This window comes from Ursus arctos, unplaced genomic scaffold, assembly GCF_023065955.2.
Source record: "Ursus arctos isolate Adak ecotype North America unplaced genomic scaffold, UrsArc2.0 scaffold_5, whole genome shotgun sequence".
NCBI classification, from domain to species: domain Eukaryota; kingdom Metazoa; phylum Chordata; class Mammalia; order Carnivora; family Ursidae; genus Ursus; species Ursus arctos.
In genome coordinates this window covers 70,672,350-70,688,919 of record NW_026623067.1, presented here as the reverse complement: position 1 = coordinate 70,688,919, position 16,570 = coordinate 70,672,350, and the positions used below count along the sequence as shown (strand labels likewise).

The window sequence follows — 16,570 nt, the reverse complement described above, 5'->3', positions numbered from 1 at the left end:
TCCACCCACTTGTGTGCAAGTGTACACACACACACACACACACACACACGCTCTAATAAATAAATAAATCTTTTAAATAATTAATTAAAATTATCTTTATAGCTAATATGTGGTTACCATTTAAATGGACACTTGGATAATATATGAATATGTAAGTTTAATAAACAATAAATGAACATAATATTTTGAAAATACATAAAAGGGTATCTAATGAAACTTAAGTCTTCTCCCCGTCTATCCCTTAGTCTTTCATGACCCTTCTCCCAGAAACAAGCTTTGTTACAATCTTAAATAGACTATTCTTTTAAAATCTTCAATGTCAGGGAGCCTGGGTGGCTCGGGTCGGTTAAGGGTCTGCCTTCGGCTCAGGCCATGATCTCAAGGCCCTGGGATCAAGTCCCATCCCCGCCCCCTCCCAAATCAGGCTCCTGCTCGGCAGGGAGTCCGCTTCTCCCTCTACCTCTGCCCCTCCCCCCCCACCCCCCACCCCCCCCCCCGTGCGTGGGCTCGCTCTCTCTGCTCTCTCTCAAATAAATAATCTTAAAAATCTTAAAATATAATCTTCAATATCAAAATATTGAGCATGGATTTAATTTTTCTAGGAGATATTTAGGGCCAACTTAAGGAACAAGAAAGACAATTTAGGACCAAAATTAATTTATGTCTAAAAAATAATGGCTCAATGTGATTAAGAGTATCTGTGGGAAAGGTACAGCTGACATCATATTTAATGGTGAAACACAGAATGTTTTCCCCTAAAAATCTAGAACAAGGCAAAAATGGCCACTCTCACAACTTCCAAACTAGAGAGCTTACCCTGTAATAAGATGAAATGGTTGGGGTAAGCGTGCAGAGGAGTGAAAATAGAAAAGGAAGAAGTAAGACTATCACTATTTACAGATGACATGAATATTTACATAGATAATGCTAAATAATCAACAGGAAAAAAAGCACTGGAACTAACAAGTGAACCTAGCAAGTCTCACAATAAAAGGTCAATATATATAAGTCAATTACGTTTGTACATAATAGCACAAACAGTTGGAAAATTAGTAACAAAACAGTTCCATCTGCAATAGCATAAAATATTTAGAATTTAATTTCACCACAGATATACAAAATCTGTATCCGAAAACTATAAAATGCTGCTAAGGGAAATTAAAGAAGACATAAATAAACAAGATGTAACATATCAATGGGATAGAAGATTCAATATTTGAATATGCAATTTTCCCAAAATTAATTTACAAATTTAATCCTATACCAATCATAACCCCAGAAGGCTTCTTATAAAAATCTACATGAATTTGGTTTTAATATCTATACAAAAAATAATATGTCTACAAATAGCCAAAACAACTTTAAAAATGAAGAATGAAAGACAACTATCATATGATTTCTCTCTCATCTATGGAACATAAGAACTAGGATGATCGGTAGGGGAAGAAAGGGATAAAGAAAGAGGGGGAAATCAGAAGGGGGAATGAAACATGAGAGACTATGGACTATGAGAAACAAACTGAGGGCCTCAGAGGGGAGGGGGGTGGGGGAATGGGATAGGTTGGTGATGGGTAGTAAGGAGGGCACATATTGCATGGTGCACTGGGTGTTACACGCAACTAATGAATCATTGAGCTTTACATCAGAAACCGGGGATGTACTGTATGGTGACTAACATAATATAATAAAAAATCATTAAAAAAAATGAAGAATGAAACTGGAGGATTTACATCACTTGATTCTAATACCTACTCTATAGCTACAGTAATAAAATGGTAGAATATTGGCATAAGGATGTACAAATAAATTGATGAAACAGAAGAGAGTCCTAAAGTAGACAAAATTTTACAAAAATTTTTCAACAAAGTTACCAAAGCAATCCAATGGGGGAAGGGAAAATCTTTAAAACAAACGATGCTAGAATTTGATATCCATATGGGAAAAAAATGAACCTCAACTCCTACCTCACATCATATATAAAGTTATTTTGAAATGGATCATAGATTTAAATGAAACAGCTAAAATTATACAGCTTTTAAAATAAAACATAGGAGAATATCTTTGTAACTTAAGTGTTAAAAAATATTTCTTAGAAGGGACACAAAAAGCAACAACCATAAAAGACAAATTTATAAATTAGACTTCATCAAAATTAAAAACATCTGCTCATTAAAAAAAAATACATTTAGAAACTGAATAAGCAACCACAAGCTAAAAAAAAAAAATTTCACAAAAAATATATATCTGACAAAGGGTTTGTATCCAGAATATACAAAGGGCTCCCTACAATAACTCAATAACAACCCAAGTTTACCATGTAGGCAAAAGACCTGAACAAACACTTCACAAAGACTGACATACAAATGACCAATATACACGAAAACACATTACCAAGGAGATGCAAATTAAAACTACAATTACACGCATTCTTATAGTAGCTAAAATTAGTAAGAATGACCGTGTCAAGCACTAGTGTGGAGCTGGAGAAACGGTCACTATACACTGCTGGTACGTAGATAAAACCGTACAACAACTAGAAACTGACTCAAATGTGTAACAGAAGAATGAATAAACACATTTATACAATGGAACACAACTCAGCAATAAAAACAAATGAATTACTACTAACCGCAACACCATCAATGAACCTCACAGATATACAGAGAGGAAAAAAAAAAAAAAGCCAATCACAAAACAGCACAGATTGTATGATCCCATTTATATACAAAAATGGAATGGCAAGATAGTTCCCCATTACTGGAGGTAATCAAGAATAATCAAGGTAACCACTTGTAAGGGACACCATGAGCTAAGTTAGTCTAAATGACCCCAATGGATCTTTCCAACATTGACCTTCTCTAGTTATGTTCATTGGAAAGAACTTCAGTTTCATAAACCTTAAAACTTAGACAATAGTAGGGGAATGTATGTAATTAACCTCGCAGTAATTATTACTGCCATATTGACAAATAACTGAAATATGTTTTTGAAAAATCAGCAGGGTGCTGTTTTATAAGAAAAGGCAAACAGCAAAGGATTAAAGGGTGTTGCCTAATAAACATAATGGCTTATATCTTATTATAGTAATGTTGATATGTCCATTAGGTCAATCAAATGTTAGTATGGACCCAGAAAGAGGAACGTAATCCTACCTAGTACCTGCCCGGGAGAACAAATTTGTCTGGCTTTGTAAAAGACAACTAGAGTTTCAGAACTTACTCTGCATGCAATCTCTCATGGTATGTTCTTTTAGCTGAATGATAATGAATAAAACCTAGCATCACGTAGGTGTGTCCGTTTCTAACAGATAGGTAGTTGGAATGGGAGGTATGTTTTCATAATATTTTTAGATAGTGGAGAATATTCTTTGATTTTACACCCAAACTCAACAAGAGGTAACTTCTTAGTGGTTAGATGCAACATGGAACCTTAAGCCTTATCAATAAACTTATTCCACTCTGTTTCATTAAAATTAATTGTTCTGGGGCGCCTGGGTGGCACAGCGGTTAAGCGTCTGCCTTCGGCTCAGGGCGTGATCCCAGCGTTGTGGGATCGAGCCCCACATCAGGCTCCTCCACTGTGAGCCTGCTTCTTCCTCTCCCACTCCCCCTGCTTGTGTTCCCTCTCTCGCTGGCTGTCTCTATCTCTGTTGAATAAATAAAATCTTTAAATAAATAAATAAATAAATAAATAAATAAATAAATAAATAAAATAAAATTAATTGTTCTATGTTGTAATTTGAATGGATCTTTTAACCATAAATGATTTTGTAACAAGATACATTGGTCATTTCAAAAATCTTGGTCCAATGAGTTATGAATATCCTCAAATATTGACACACTTCATTATACAACATCAAAAAAAATCATGTCATCTCTATATGGGCAACACTGTGTTCTTAAATGACAGGATTAGAAGAGCTACATGGAAGCAAAGTTTCTATCACTCTACGTGATCCTCCAGGGTATTTAAGAAACCTCACCTTGAAGAAGATAGTACTGAAAAAAAGTAAAGAAGCTGCAATGTCTAAAGAACAGCTTAATACCCATTATTTTCATTGCTGATGACATAAGGAAAGTCTAAGTATTAAGAAACTTTCAAGTTCATGGTAGTGAATGCAAATTTTCCAAAATGCTAGTTTTCACTTGAAATCTCATATTTTGTCATTGACTATAAATGCTGTTCTTGGATCGACATTTATTAGAAAATATCTGCCAAAAACCCAAAATAACCATATTGCGTTTTTCAGTAATTCTTTCATGTAACAGTGGTGATCCATTAACTTGCAACTCAAAGCACATGTAATGTTTCCTAAAGACAATCATGATACTTGAAGGATGTAGAAGAAATGCTTCATGTGTACCCATTTTCCCACAAAACATTATAAACATGTACTCAAGGGTGGAGATATAATAAAATTAATAATTAAAGCTGCTTCATCAAGAGCACTATTAAAGAGATACTGATTTTTCTTGCAAGTATGTGGAAGTATCTATATACAGTATCTACAATTTCAATATGGTGCCACTGCCTTTCTGCTAAGATTTCAGCAGTTTGCCCACTGTTGCATCAATGCAAATGTTTCACAGTGTTGACTATGAAAAAGGCAGTAACATCTATTATTATGAAAATAGCTTTGAGTTTGCAGTCTGCCTGAAAGAGTCAAAAAGACTCTCTGGGAGCCACAGATTACACATTCAGAATTATGGGGGGTGAGAAGTTTAATTAACTAAATATCATTCAGCATATTGAAGAAACTATTACTTTAAAAAGCTATTACTATGTATCCAGTGTCTTAGGAAGAAGAAAAAACTGCTCACCCACTCTAATCCTACTTTGTTGTAGAAACCAATACTATAATTTTCCATATTCAAAATCAGAAACAAAACAGATTTTCATAACATACATATATATGTATACACTTAATTGTATATATAAGTATATACATACATAGGTATACATACACACACATAATAAGCTTGAGAGCTTGAAATTTGTCACCATGGTTTTGAATAATATAAAATATAATATGGTCTTGAACGTAGCACTTTAGTTCATTTTTCTATCTATTGAGGTGGAGATGCAGCTTTAGTCAATAAAACCAGTCAAGACATGGTTTTTTACTGCTCAAAGGCCAGACTGCCAACCACCCCAAACCCTGCGACCTTATTGCTGAGCATACTACTGTTGTCATACCTAACAGTGATATACTCTATTATTCAGGGAAGAAGCAACTATGATATTTACCTTTTCAATCTCTTAAGTGCATCATTTTATGAGACAGATGCAAAGGGAGAAGGAAATTTGCCAAGAAAGTTCTTAAAAAGACACGGTAATTAGCTAGAGACATCATTCCACCCCTAAGACTAAAAAAAAACCTACATTCCTGGGATATTACATGGGGGAAAAAAGTGCCCTTTAAAAATACCATATAACATAATTCTGTACTTTCTAGCTTTCATCTGCCAGCCCATATAACATTCCTTCCCACACATGTCCACATTAGGTCAAGTATCGATTTTGGAGCTGGATGAATAAAATAAAATATTTGTGAAAGAGCAAAATATCAGTCACATCCAGCCAGTCAGATATTATCAAATATCAAGGAGCCAACACTTAGATTCTTTAATGTTCAGACTGTCAGTAATAGGGCCCCTATGAATTTAAACCCAGACTCTTTTCATACGTTCCTTTTATATTTGAGGAAATTTTTATGAAAAAAAAAAACCAACACTGATATTATTATCATTTTCCTATGAGGTCACTGGTTTTCTTCCTTCCTCCATCCTTTCTTCCACAAATATTTTTTGAGTACCTACAATTTTTTGAGTGCCAGATATTGAGTACTGCAGTATCTCAGAGAATAGCATTATGCCTCAATCTGTTGGCTTTTTTAATCTATAGAAGTGATTTCAGAATCTTTGAGAACTAATGCAAAAGAAACTGTACCTAGAATACACAATTATCTAAGACAGTAATAGCTTATTCCCTGTAATTAGGAGTTTTCCCCCAATCTCAGCTATTTTTTCTTCTATTGTGTCCCAACTTCTGTGCTGACGATTGCATGCTGTTTTTTTAATATCTCCTATAATGTATATTATTTTTGGTGTGGGTAATTTCCTGGCTTTTACTTTTACTCAATTCCACTCATTTAACAACACTGACTATTTACATTGTAAACAGCCTACTCTTTCTTGCGTTGCTGTTTTTATTGCTGTCACTGAAATTTAGACCTCCTTATCTTCTTCCATATTTATGAACTGTATATAAGTCTGGGATGACAGTTTATCAAGTAAAATCTTGGGCTCTGAAGTCACACTACCTAAATTTTGAATTCCAACTCAGTCATGTCCTAGCTTTGGGACCCTAAGCAAATCACCTAACATCTAGAAGCCTCTGTTCTCTCAACCACAAAATGGGGCTAATGATAGTAACTTCTTCAAAGATTGTTTTGACACTAAATGAGATAATGTACACAAAGCTCCTAGCATACTACCTCAGGGGTGTATAGTAGGGGACCAACAAATATTGGTCCAGTAAAATTAACATGGTGAACAGATTAGATTCTCCCTAAATTCACTTACTATTTGGATTGCTACAGCTTATTTTGTACACCTCCCACTTTCATTGAGGATGTTGCCTTGTACAAGGAATTAAAAGTAATTGCCACTCTTCCTTGGAATTTGAATACTCATTTGAAAGTTAAATAGCCATATTAAACAGTATATGACTTAAATGCAGTAAGAGTGACCCAAATGGAAAATACCGTGAAATTTCAAAGAAGGGAGAGATCACTATGGTCTGCATGGTCAAGAAGGCTTCACTGAAGAGAAAAAAAAAAGGGGGGTGAACTTAGTTAAGTAAGGTAAAAACTAGTGGAACCTTCATGGTAGAGTAGGCAACAGAAACAAATGACAAAAGCAGAAGAGTGCATGGCCTGTCCCAGAATACTGGCCTGATTTGCTCACTTCTCCTCTATGGGAAATCAGCTTGGAAAAGTACATTGAGGCATGATGGTAGAGAATTTGGGATGTCTGACTGAAACATTTGAACATATTATAGAATAGCAGTCACATTAATTTATTGATTTAATCAACAGATACATATTGAATGCAGTTTATGTGCAGTGCTAAGTGCTAGAGATGTAGCAGTGGAAAAAATCCCTGTCTTCACGGAATTTATATTCCATTCTCACACCTAAATGCCTACAGAGGTATATCAGGTAACAGAAGCCAGCCAAGTAGTCAGGGTTAAGTCATGGCATGGTGTGAAGTTGAATTCTGTGTCAACCTGAGTGGGCCACAGGGTGCCCAGATATTTGGTCAAACATTATTCTGGGTGTGTTTGTGAGAGTGTTACTAAAAGAGATTAACATGTAAATCGACAGACTGAGTAAAGCAGTTTGTTCTTCCTAATGTGAGTGAGCTTCATCCAATCAGATGAAGGCCTGAATAGACCAAAAAGGCTGAGAGTAACAGAACTCCTGCTGCGTGACTGCCTTGGAACTGGGTCATTGGGTTTTTCCTGCATTAGGATTCAAACTGAAATCTCGGCTTTCCTGGGTCTTCGGCTTGCTGACTGCAGATCTTAGGACTTATCAGCCTCTATAATTGTGTAAGCCAGTTCCTTTTAATAAATTGCTTTACACACACACACACACACACACACACACAGAGTGAGAAAGAGAACCAACAGGATGTATATATACACATACACATATACATACATACACACATACACACCCCCACGCTCTATTAGTTCTGTTTCTCTGGAGAATCCTAATACAGCAGGGGATGAGGGAAAATATAGCTTGGGGCGCCTGGGTGGCTCAGTCAGTTACCAGTCTGCCTTCGGCTCAGGTCGTGATCCTGGGGTCCTGGGATCCAGCCCTGCATCGGACTCCTTGCTCAGCCTGGAGTCTGCTTGCCCCTCTCCTTCTGCCCTGCTTGTGCTCTCTCTCTCTCAAATAAATAAATAAAATCTTAAAATAAAGTGCATGCCTTACTCCAGCTAATGGCTTCCATGTGAGAATGGGACCCACTCTGCTAGCCCATTTATCAAGAAAAGCCAGAAATCTGGGTTTTTTACTACCTCAATTTTAAAGTACTGACAACAAAGTTAAAAAAGGGGGGGGGGGCACATCAGCTAAGCAAAAGCTGTCTAAAGGTTATATGCATCCCAAGGCTCCCAATTCCTTACCTCAACTTTAGAAAATTAAGAGGCAATAAATGTTTTCTGAGCAGGATTATTCTTATGTCAGTACATGTTAAGAATTAGAAGACAGGTATACTAAGGACCCAGAGACTAGTTAAGAGGTCCTTGTTATAATCAAAGTTCAAACGATGAAAAGTCCAGTATAATATTATAATACTGAGATGAGAAAAACAGGAACACCTGAAGATGTGGTGCTAACAGACCGGGATGAAGAATGAAACTTGTCATTCCAAGACAAGGTTGATGATTAGGCCACTGGCAGAAGTATTCCTTCTCTGACCGTGACAGCTACTTTCAAGTCTCTGATTTAACTTCCTTGACAAAAAAAAAAAAAAAAGGAAAGCTTGCTCTGCTAAGTATGTATTTTGTTGTTAAACCAACACTAATTACTTTGTTAGGTATACTTCAAAACTCCATTGGCCTAAGAAATAAGTTGACTATTTACTCATAGAACAGCCTTAAAGGGTAGCTGCCTTCTCCACAAAGACCCAGAGATCTAGGCTTTCTTCTCCTGAAGCTATACTACATCACAGGGCCTCTGAGTCCTTCCTTTGCTCTAGGTCAGTAGAAGGTAAGGAGCCTGGAGAATCCAGCTGGGAGTTCTGGTGAGCCTAGTCTCGTAGTAAAGCACATCACATTTTATCAAGTAGAACTCACTCACAAGGCCATACCCAACTGCAAGAGATGAAGAAGAAAGGAGCATGATGGACAACTAGTGAGGGTGTCACACTAAAGAAATAAGTATTCTCTCTGAGCCTATTCTCTCAACTATAAAATGAAAGGTTTGGATTTGGTACTTTCTGAGATTCCTTCCAGCTTATTAAGTTTTTTTGTTATTTGAGTGGTTTCTTAACCAGCAGTGGAAGAAAACAGAGCAGAAGACAGAATATTTCTACCCTTGATTTATTATAGGATACATAGAGAATAACATCCTATCCTTTCTTAAGATACCTTCTAACATTATTCTGATGAAAGCAATGTTCAAATTATACATTTCATGGCATTTTATTAGCAATTATTGTAACAGTGAGCACAAAGGATTTACATCACATGATATTTCCTTCCTGTATTTCTAGAAAACCACAGATCTTTCTGTAGTAATGACAATGAGTATATACAAAAGGATAACGTACTTCCTTAGACTTTTACTTAATTAACACTGAATGGAATTATGCTTAGAATAAATAAAAGATGAACAGCTCTTTTCATTCTTATTCTCTTTTTCCCAACAAAAATAATTTATAATTTCAACTTTTCCTGCTGCTTTTCCAAAATCCTAGTTTTAAATCCAATCAAAAGATGCTAACATATTCCAAAGTGAGAGAATGCTTTGGATTCTGTACTACTCCTGTCTTCTTCATCTTTAAGAAATTTTAAGTCTTTTCTTTCCCAAGCTGCCAGTTACACTGAATTGTTCTGAAATGTGAATGAATTTTTTTGTGTCAATATGAGCTTCCATCGACTACAGCAACAATAAGAACTTCACACTTGTCATTTACTAAAACCTGCCTTTTGAGCCCTGTCAGTCATGGGCCTCTACATGTGTGTTTCGTGGTTGGAGCAGCGTTGTTTTATGGCAGCTTCTGTTTAGGAATTCATGTTGCTACTTGGCATTTATGTAGTTCAGCTGTTAGAGAGTCAGAGTAAAAGGAAAGAAAACATGCAGGAGTGAACGTTTCAGGAGCTAAGAGGGAAATAAGAAAGGGCTCTGGGTTATGAAATAACAATGCCAGCCATGTGGCAGCAGTAAACCACAGGCACACCCCCTTGGTTTAGGACAGACAGTGTGGCAGAGCAGACACAGCTCACACCCATCCTGCTGACCTGGGTGGCCGAGTGCTATTATAAAGGGCAAGTGTTGTATGAAATATTAGCAGCTACGTTCAACTTTCCAGCTTTTTCATTCCTTTACAACATTGAGCTTGATTACAACGTGTGCCACTGAGTTTAGATGTGCTTAAAGCAAAGACAAAGAAACTCTGGAAAAGATAGGCATACAGATGAAAAACTAAATACTTTGGTCCCTAACCAGGGTTGACAGAACTGTGCATGATTCATAATATGGGCTCAAATATGTCCAGAAATTCAGATATTTATCCAACATTTATCTGCATAAAACCATATCCCTTGGGGCTCTTGCTTTTAAATGGGAAAATAATAGGAGCAGGCTTTCTCTGGGGTTCTCAAACACTTTGAGCTTATTAGTCTCAAATCACTAGGAACCTTGAATTTAGAGATTTGAGGTTCAGGGAGCAAGCTTTTTAGAATATGTAAACAAAGAGCAATGCAAATTAAATTTCACCCCTTTTCCATGTAACTCCAGGAAAGGTAATATAGGTTTCAATTTTGTTTAACTGACATCTTCTATTTGTGTTTGCCAAGGAAAGAATGTAGTTTTCTATGGGTTCTTCAGAAGATGTAGCTTGTAAAGAGAGCTAAATAGGCAGAGATAAAATAAAAAAATGTATAGAAGTTAACAAATTTTCTTCAAAAATAATTGCTTCCATTCTACAGATGCTCTACATCTTTAACTAAATAATTTGAGACTTGTGTGTAATGCATTTTTTTATTTGTTGTGAAGTCCATACTGTAACATATCCATGTTTTATTAGTATTTTAATATTGATATATTAGTATTTTCATATTATCTTGGTAGAAAACCTCTCTAAAACAACCAAATGCAAATGACTATGAATAACAAATGAGACCATCAGACTTTAAGATATGAGGACAACATAATATTTATAGCAGATCTCATTCATTTCCAACTTTTTTGGGCACATACATATATTCTAGCAGCATTTATGCTCACCCATTTTTAGTTTAAAAAAAAAACTTCAATCTAATAACTGAAATGGTATATTCATTATGGCAAAAATTATCCACACACTGTATGTGTACTGATAGTGCCCAACAGTAAGAATGCTTTGTATTTGTACACAATGAACAATGCTCTTACACCTAATATCTCTTCGCTTACAATGCAAAAAAAATGACAGCTAAGGGTATATACAGCAATTTTCAAGCACTTACAGTTTCCTTCTTTTTAGTCATTTGCCAAACCAGAAGAGTAAATTAAATTGCCTTGCTTTTCTCTTCCACACTTAAAAATATATTTCAACAACTGTTAGAGACTTAGGACTTCATTGTTATAATATAATGAAGTAGTTAACTGAGGCACAGAATCAATCAATTTTGTGTTTCAAAAGCTCAGCAACAGAAGTATTCTTAAGGTAACAAAATACTAGATGACCAAAAAAATGTTAAGTATTCAATTAACACCTCAGTGCTTCCAAAAGAGGTATGAGTTAGACGTGAGACAAAGACAGGATCTCAAGCATAGTGTTATGCCAAGCACGGCACAATACTGGGGAGTTGCTGACTTTTCTTTTCCAAAGGGGCTGACAGGATAGTTATAATTGACTATTAGAAATAAAGTCTTAAGAGATTTAATAAATGAATCCTGTAAAAAGGTTACAAACTAATATGTAGTCATAACTTACTTTTGAAACTCACTTATGTGTGCTCACTTCTGCAGCACACATACCACAGTAGGAACAATATAGAGAAGAGTAGTGTGGCCCCTGCACAGAGCACACGCACATTCGTGAAGGAATCTGTGTATGTCAGGGAGTGCCAGGGACTAGGGGATGTGGCGAAGATACTGACTACAAAGGACCACAGTGGAACTTTTGGGTGGTAACAAAAATGTTCTGTATCATGATTGTAGTAGTGGTAACGTGACTGTATCCATTTGTCAAAACCCATCAAATTGCAGTCTTACAGTTGGTGATTTTATTGTGTGTGAGTTACATCTCAATAAAGCTGAAAAAAGAATTCTGACTCTTTCTTTCACCCCATGCACTAACTGGGATAATACAATTTCATGAAAAGCACAGGGATTTTTCCCCTCTATTCTTCTTTGCTTGAGGAATTCAGACTTGGCAGAACCAGCAGGTCTTTCAACAATTTATCAACCTCTTGCAATCAAGTAAAAATTCACCCATTTTTAGATACTGAAATAAGTAATTATTTCAATGGAATATCTAACAGTTGCTTATCACTAAACTAAGGGAAATATTGAGGGAACACAGAAAGCCTTATTCTTTTTTTTTTTTTTTTTAAGATTTTATTTTTAAGTAATCTCTACACCCAATGTGGGGCTTGAGCCTACAACCCTGAGATTAAGATTTGCAAACTCCACAGACTGAGCCAGCCAGGCACGCCTTGAAAGTAAAATGATCAATCACTAGTTATGTGTTGTTCTCAAAAAACAAAAGACTTTAAGGACAAAATCTTTCTTTAAGATAAAGATTATTACTCACCTTTTGATCACCAAGATCTAATTTCTTTCTCCAACCATTCAAGTTAAAACTTTGAAAAAAAAATATGCACATTATGCACATAAAATATGTATTTTTCTGTCTCCAATACATACACTGAGGCCAACAGATTATTTGATGAAATCAATAATGTAGAAAAGAGCTACTTTTGTCTTTTCTCCTTCTAGACTTTTTTTTTTTTTTTTTTTTTGCAGACCAGTCTGATGAGGTGGGAAAAAATGAAGCTTGAAGAAAAGAAAACTGAAGCTAAAAACAATAGAGAAGATTGATTAACCCCACGTTATCAGGTTAAGTGTCAACAGCAAGAAGCTACTGGGCTTCTGCAGTGTTTTCCTCTAAACTTTCAGCCTTACATCCGTCAAACCTCAAGATAACTATCCATCATGGAGTCAAAGTGGCGAACAACTGTGTGGTCCTTTGATAAGGGACAGTGTCACAATTTGTCTCCTTCTCTTCCCACAGATCGCCTCTAATGGGGTAAAGCCAGGCCACAACAGCTGCAAAGAGCCCAATGACATTCTTTAGTAAAAAAGAAATTCTCAGAAAATATGTACAGCAGGAATCTACACAACCTTCAAAAAGTATCTAAACTCAATGATTATCTAATTGTTCTGTGACAATTATATTTGTTCTTCCTAGACACTAATATTGATAAACCACTTTTTAAGTATAATTAAATGGCAGGATTGTGATACATTTAAAAATGTGATGATGTTAACAATCCCCTGAGAGCTACAATGCAGCATCTATATAACTAAGTAACATCTAAAATCTGTAGCTGGACTATATTAGCATTTACGCAATGCCTACAAGGAGGTAATTCATACATTTAGATGTATGATACAACAGAATATCATCTATGCCATTTAAAAATGGAGCCATCATCTCTGCAAAAAAAAAAAAAAAACAGCATAACTAATGAAGAATGCTTAGCAGCATAGAAAATAACTATGTCATAATATTAGGAGAAAGAAAGCAAACTTCTAAAATATGAATTATGATTACAATTATGTTAATAAATATTCATGGGAAAAAAGTACTTGAAAGTTTATGCAGTATACCAATTGGTATATTAGAGTAGTGAGAATATGGACAATAATTTTTTCTGCTCTGTTTTACAAATGTTTTCAAGTTATTTTATTCCTTCTTGACATTTTTTTCTCTACACACTTGAAAACTAACCAGGTTTACATTAAGATTCCCTTCCCTAACATTCCATATCTGCAAATATTACTTTTAAAAGAAAGAGCTCTAAATCATCACCATCATCAAGGAAGATGTCATCTCAAGCTGACCTGTAACTACCCTATTGTGGGCCAAGAGATCCCAGCTTCTTGAGTAGGAAGCAGCTCTATTCAAGGATAGTGAGAAAAAAAGTAATCCTAGGTAACTGTTCTGAGGCTTCGTCTTGCCACTCTGTCTTTCCAGTGGAATGCAATAAAGTAGAAATGAGGGAGGAGAAATAAAGATTTAGTTCAGAATCTCATGGGACACCCTGATGACCAAGCCAAAGTAGTTATTCTGCTCCATCCTGAGCACGTTTCTCCCCTTAAGTTATAGTATAACTTCTTTTGCCTTCACATTTGCTCTTGGAGTTCATTTTAGACTGATTTTATGTGTATAAAAATATTTAAGTGGGAAACACTGAGTTTCCCCAGGCTTCAAGCCACCTTCTGATAAGATAGTCCCTTAGCCCATATATGTCCCCCAACATTCTCCAACAATCATGGTATCTGAAGCACATTCTTCATTGTCTTAAAGGCATTTTAGTGTATTGGGTTTTTACCAAAATGCAAACACCTATTAAAGAAGTGTGATTAGCTAGTATCATTTTCAATTAACATTTATGTTGGGACTGGAAAAGGATATGGGCAAAACAAAACCTATGAGAATGAGACAGTGGCTAGGAATAGGAACTGCCAAAATGGAGGGAAGTTTATTGAAGGGCAAGGGAGGGACAAAGCAAATGAAATCTGCTGCATTCACCATTTGATCCTGGGCCAATCCTGTTGATTCTTGTTGAGTAAAAAATGTGAACTTTAGAATTGGAACAATTTGGATTCAAATCCTGTCTCTACTGCTCAGCAATTGTGAGGACATAGATCAGTTACCTAACCTGCCTCAATAGTGTGTTTTCCTTATCAGCCAAAAAGGAAAGTAACATATACTTCATGAAAATATTTTAAGTAACAAATAAAATAATTGTGCATTTAACCATGTATAATCGGAACTTCACAAATGTTCATTACTATTCCCTTCATTTTCCCTTTCTTCTCATTTTCTTCTGCAAATTAGGGATTCAACATACTCCCTAAATTCACAGAGAGTTTTGACACCCTATTAAAGACAGTTAACTAACATCATTGTCTCCATGATGGTCAAGATTAGACTTCCAAAGGCCATGCTGGCTCCTAAGGATTCTACTTTCTGTCTCAAAGAAAAGATCCAGGTCTGTTTTCTAGCTCTTTCAGTAAATGGCATAGAAACTCCACTTCTGTACTTCTTGGATGAAAAATTCAAACTGCCTGTTCCATACTAATCTGTTACAGAACGTAATGAGCTCCCCAGATGTGGGCTGTTTGAGAGAGGAGCCACATGCAGAGATCAGTAGAGAAGTGACTCTCATCACGAGCCCCCAGATGAGGCCTCGAAAATTCAGAGGGCATCGCAAAAAGCTATGAGAAGCCCAGCTATAAGCATGCAGTGCCCACTGACCGTCCCAAATGTAAAGTTTTACTCAACCTGAAAAACTGTCAAAGACGTTCGTTCTTAATTAGCAACACATATACCCTGCAAACTGAATAGCAAGAAAGTTCTGATTGTAGAGTCTTTGGTTTGTCACATACAAACTGTTTGGAAGTCCCAAGTTCCAAAACATTATGAAAAAAATCTTCCAAGGATGTAGGGTAAGACATAACTAGAGTACAAGCCAGTTGGGTTTTTTTTTTTTAATTTTATTTTTATTTTTTATTTTTTGGATCTATGGGTTAGAATTAAAAACAGCTCAAACAACAATCTGTGGCATGTTAATTGCTTTGTACCTGATCTTCCCATGAAGTCAGCAGGAGTTTTGCCACTGAAGAACTATGAGAAGGATGGTTTCTGCTAGGACCAAAAACTGCTACCAGCTATTCCAGTTTGATGGGAAAATTAAGTCCACAGTATGTGTAATAATAATCCATAAGCATGCTCTAACAGCATTTAGCATGCAAGCATTATTTCTGACAGTACTTTCAAATAAAAACAAATATGACTCAACCTTTAAACGTGGATAATTATGAACTTTGGGTCTATTAGACTAGAAATAGAATGAAATTCCTAACATAAAAAATGAGGGATACTTTGCATGTCCTTTTTCTTTGCTTTACATTTCAAAAGCAAAAAAGGAAAAAAAAATATTTTTACTGAAGCTTTTCCATCCATGAGGAACCACTTCACACACACACACACACACACACATACACACACACACACACATCCTAATACATGAACATATCTTCTGGAGTGCTAAGCATGTGATATACATGATAAAGCATTGCTATTCCCAGAAATATGGCTCTAAAATAGTCATATGTGACTATTCAATGAAGAGAGTGTTTAGGATAGCCCAATTTGAGAAAGCTGTGTTACAAGATCAGATTCTATTTTTAGGCTGGATTTTTCTAGACAGATGTTGAAAACCCATAAAGAGGATTTTAAAAGTGTTATTACTGGTAAGTTATTGCACCCTTAATGTGGTCCGTACTGTGGCAATAGAAGCTTCAGGAAAACATCTTTTCTTTCCGTCTCTTTCTCTCTTTAAACTTTATTTATAGCCTTGCAAAAGACTAGCATTCACATAACCCGCCTTTGCAGGCGTGCCAGAAGATTAATGATATCGCAGTGTTCTTGAGAACAAAAATGTGTCTACCACTGTGTTGAATAATCTCTCCTTTCACACATTAAAAGTGAGATGAGGCCTACTTTAGAAAGCAAGGACAATGTGTCGCAAAGAGTTAGTTGGCTTAAAGACA

At 35.9% G+C, this 16,570-nt stretch overlaps 1 non-coding gene across 1 annotated transcript; it reads left to right on the top strand.

The window, feature by feature from the left end:
- The first annotated feature begins 11,736 nt into the window (after positions 1 to 11,736).
- Positions 11,737 to 11,841, top strand: LOC113255422 (U6 spliceosomal RNA). Its single transcript, XR_003316296.1, has one exon. It is a non-coding gene; the product is annotated as a U6 spliceosomal RNA (small nuclear RNA).
- Positions 11,842 to 16,570: the final 4,729 nt, after the last annotated feature.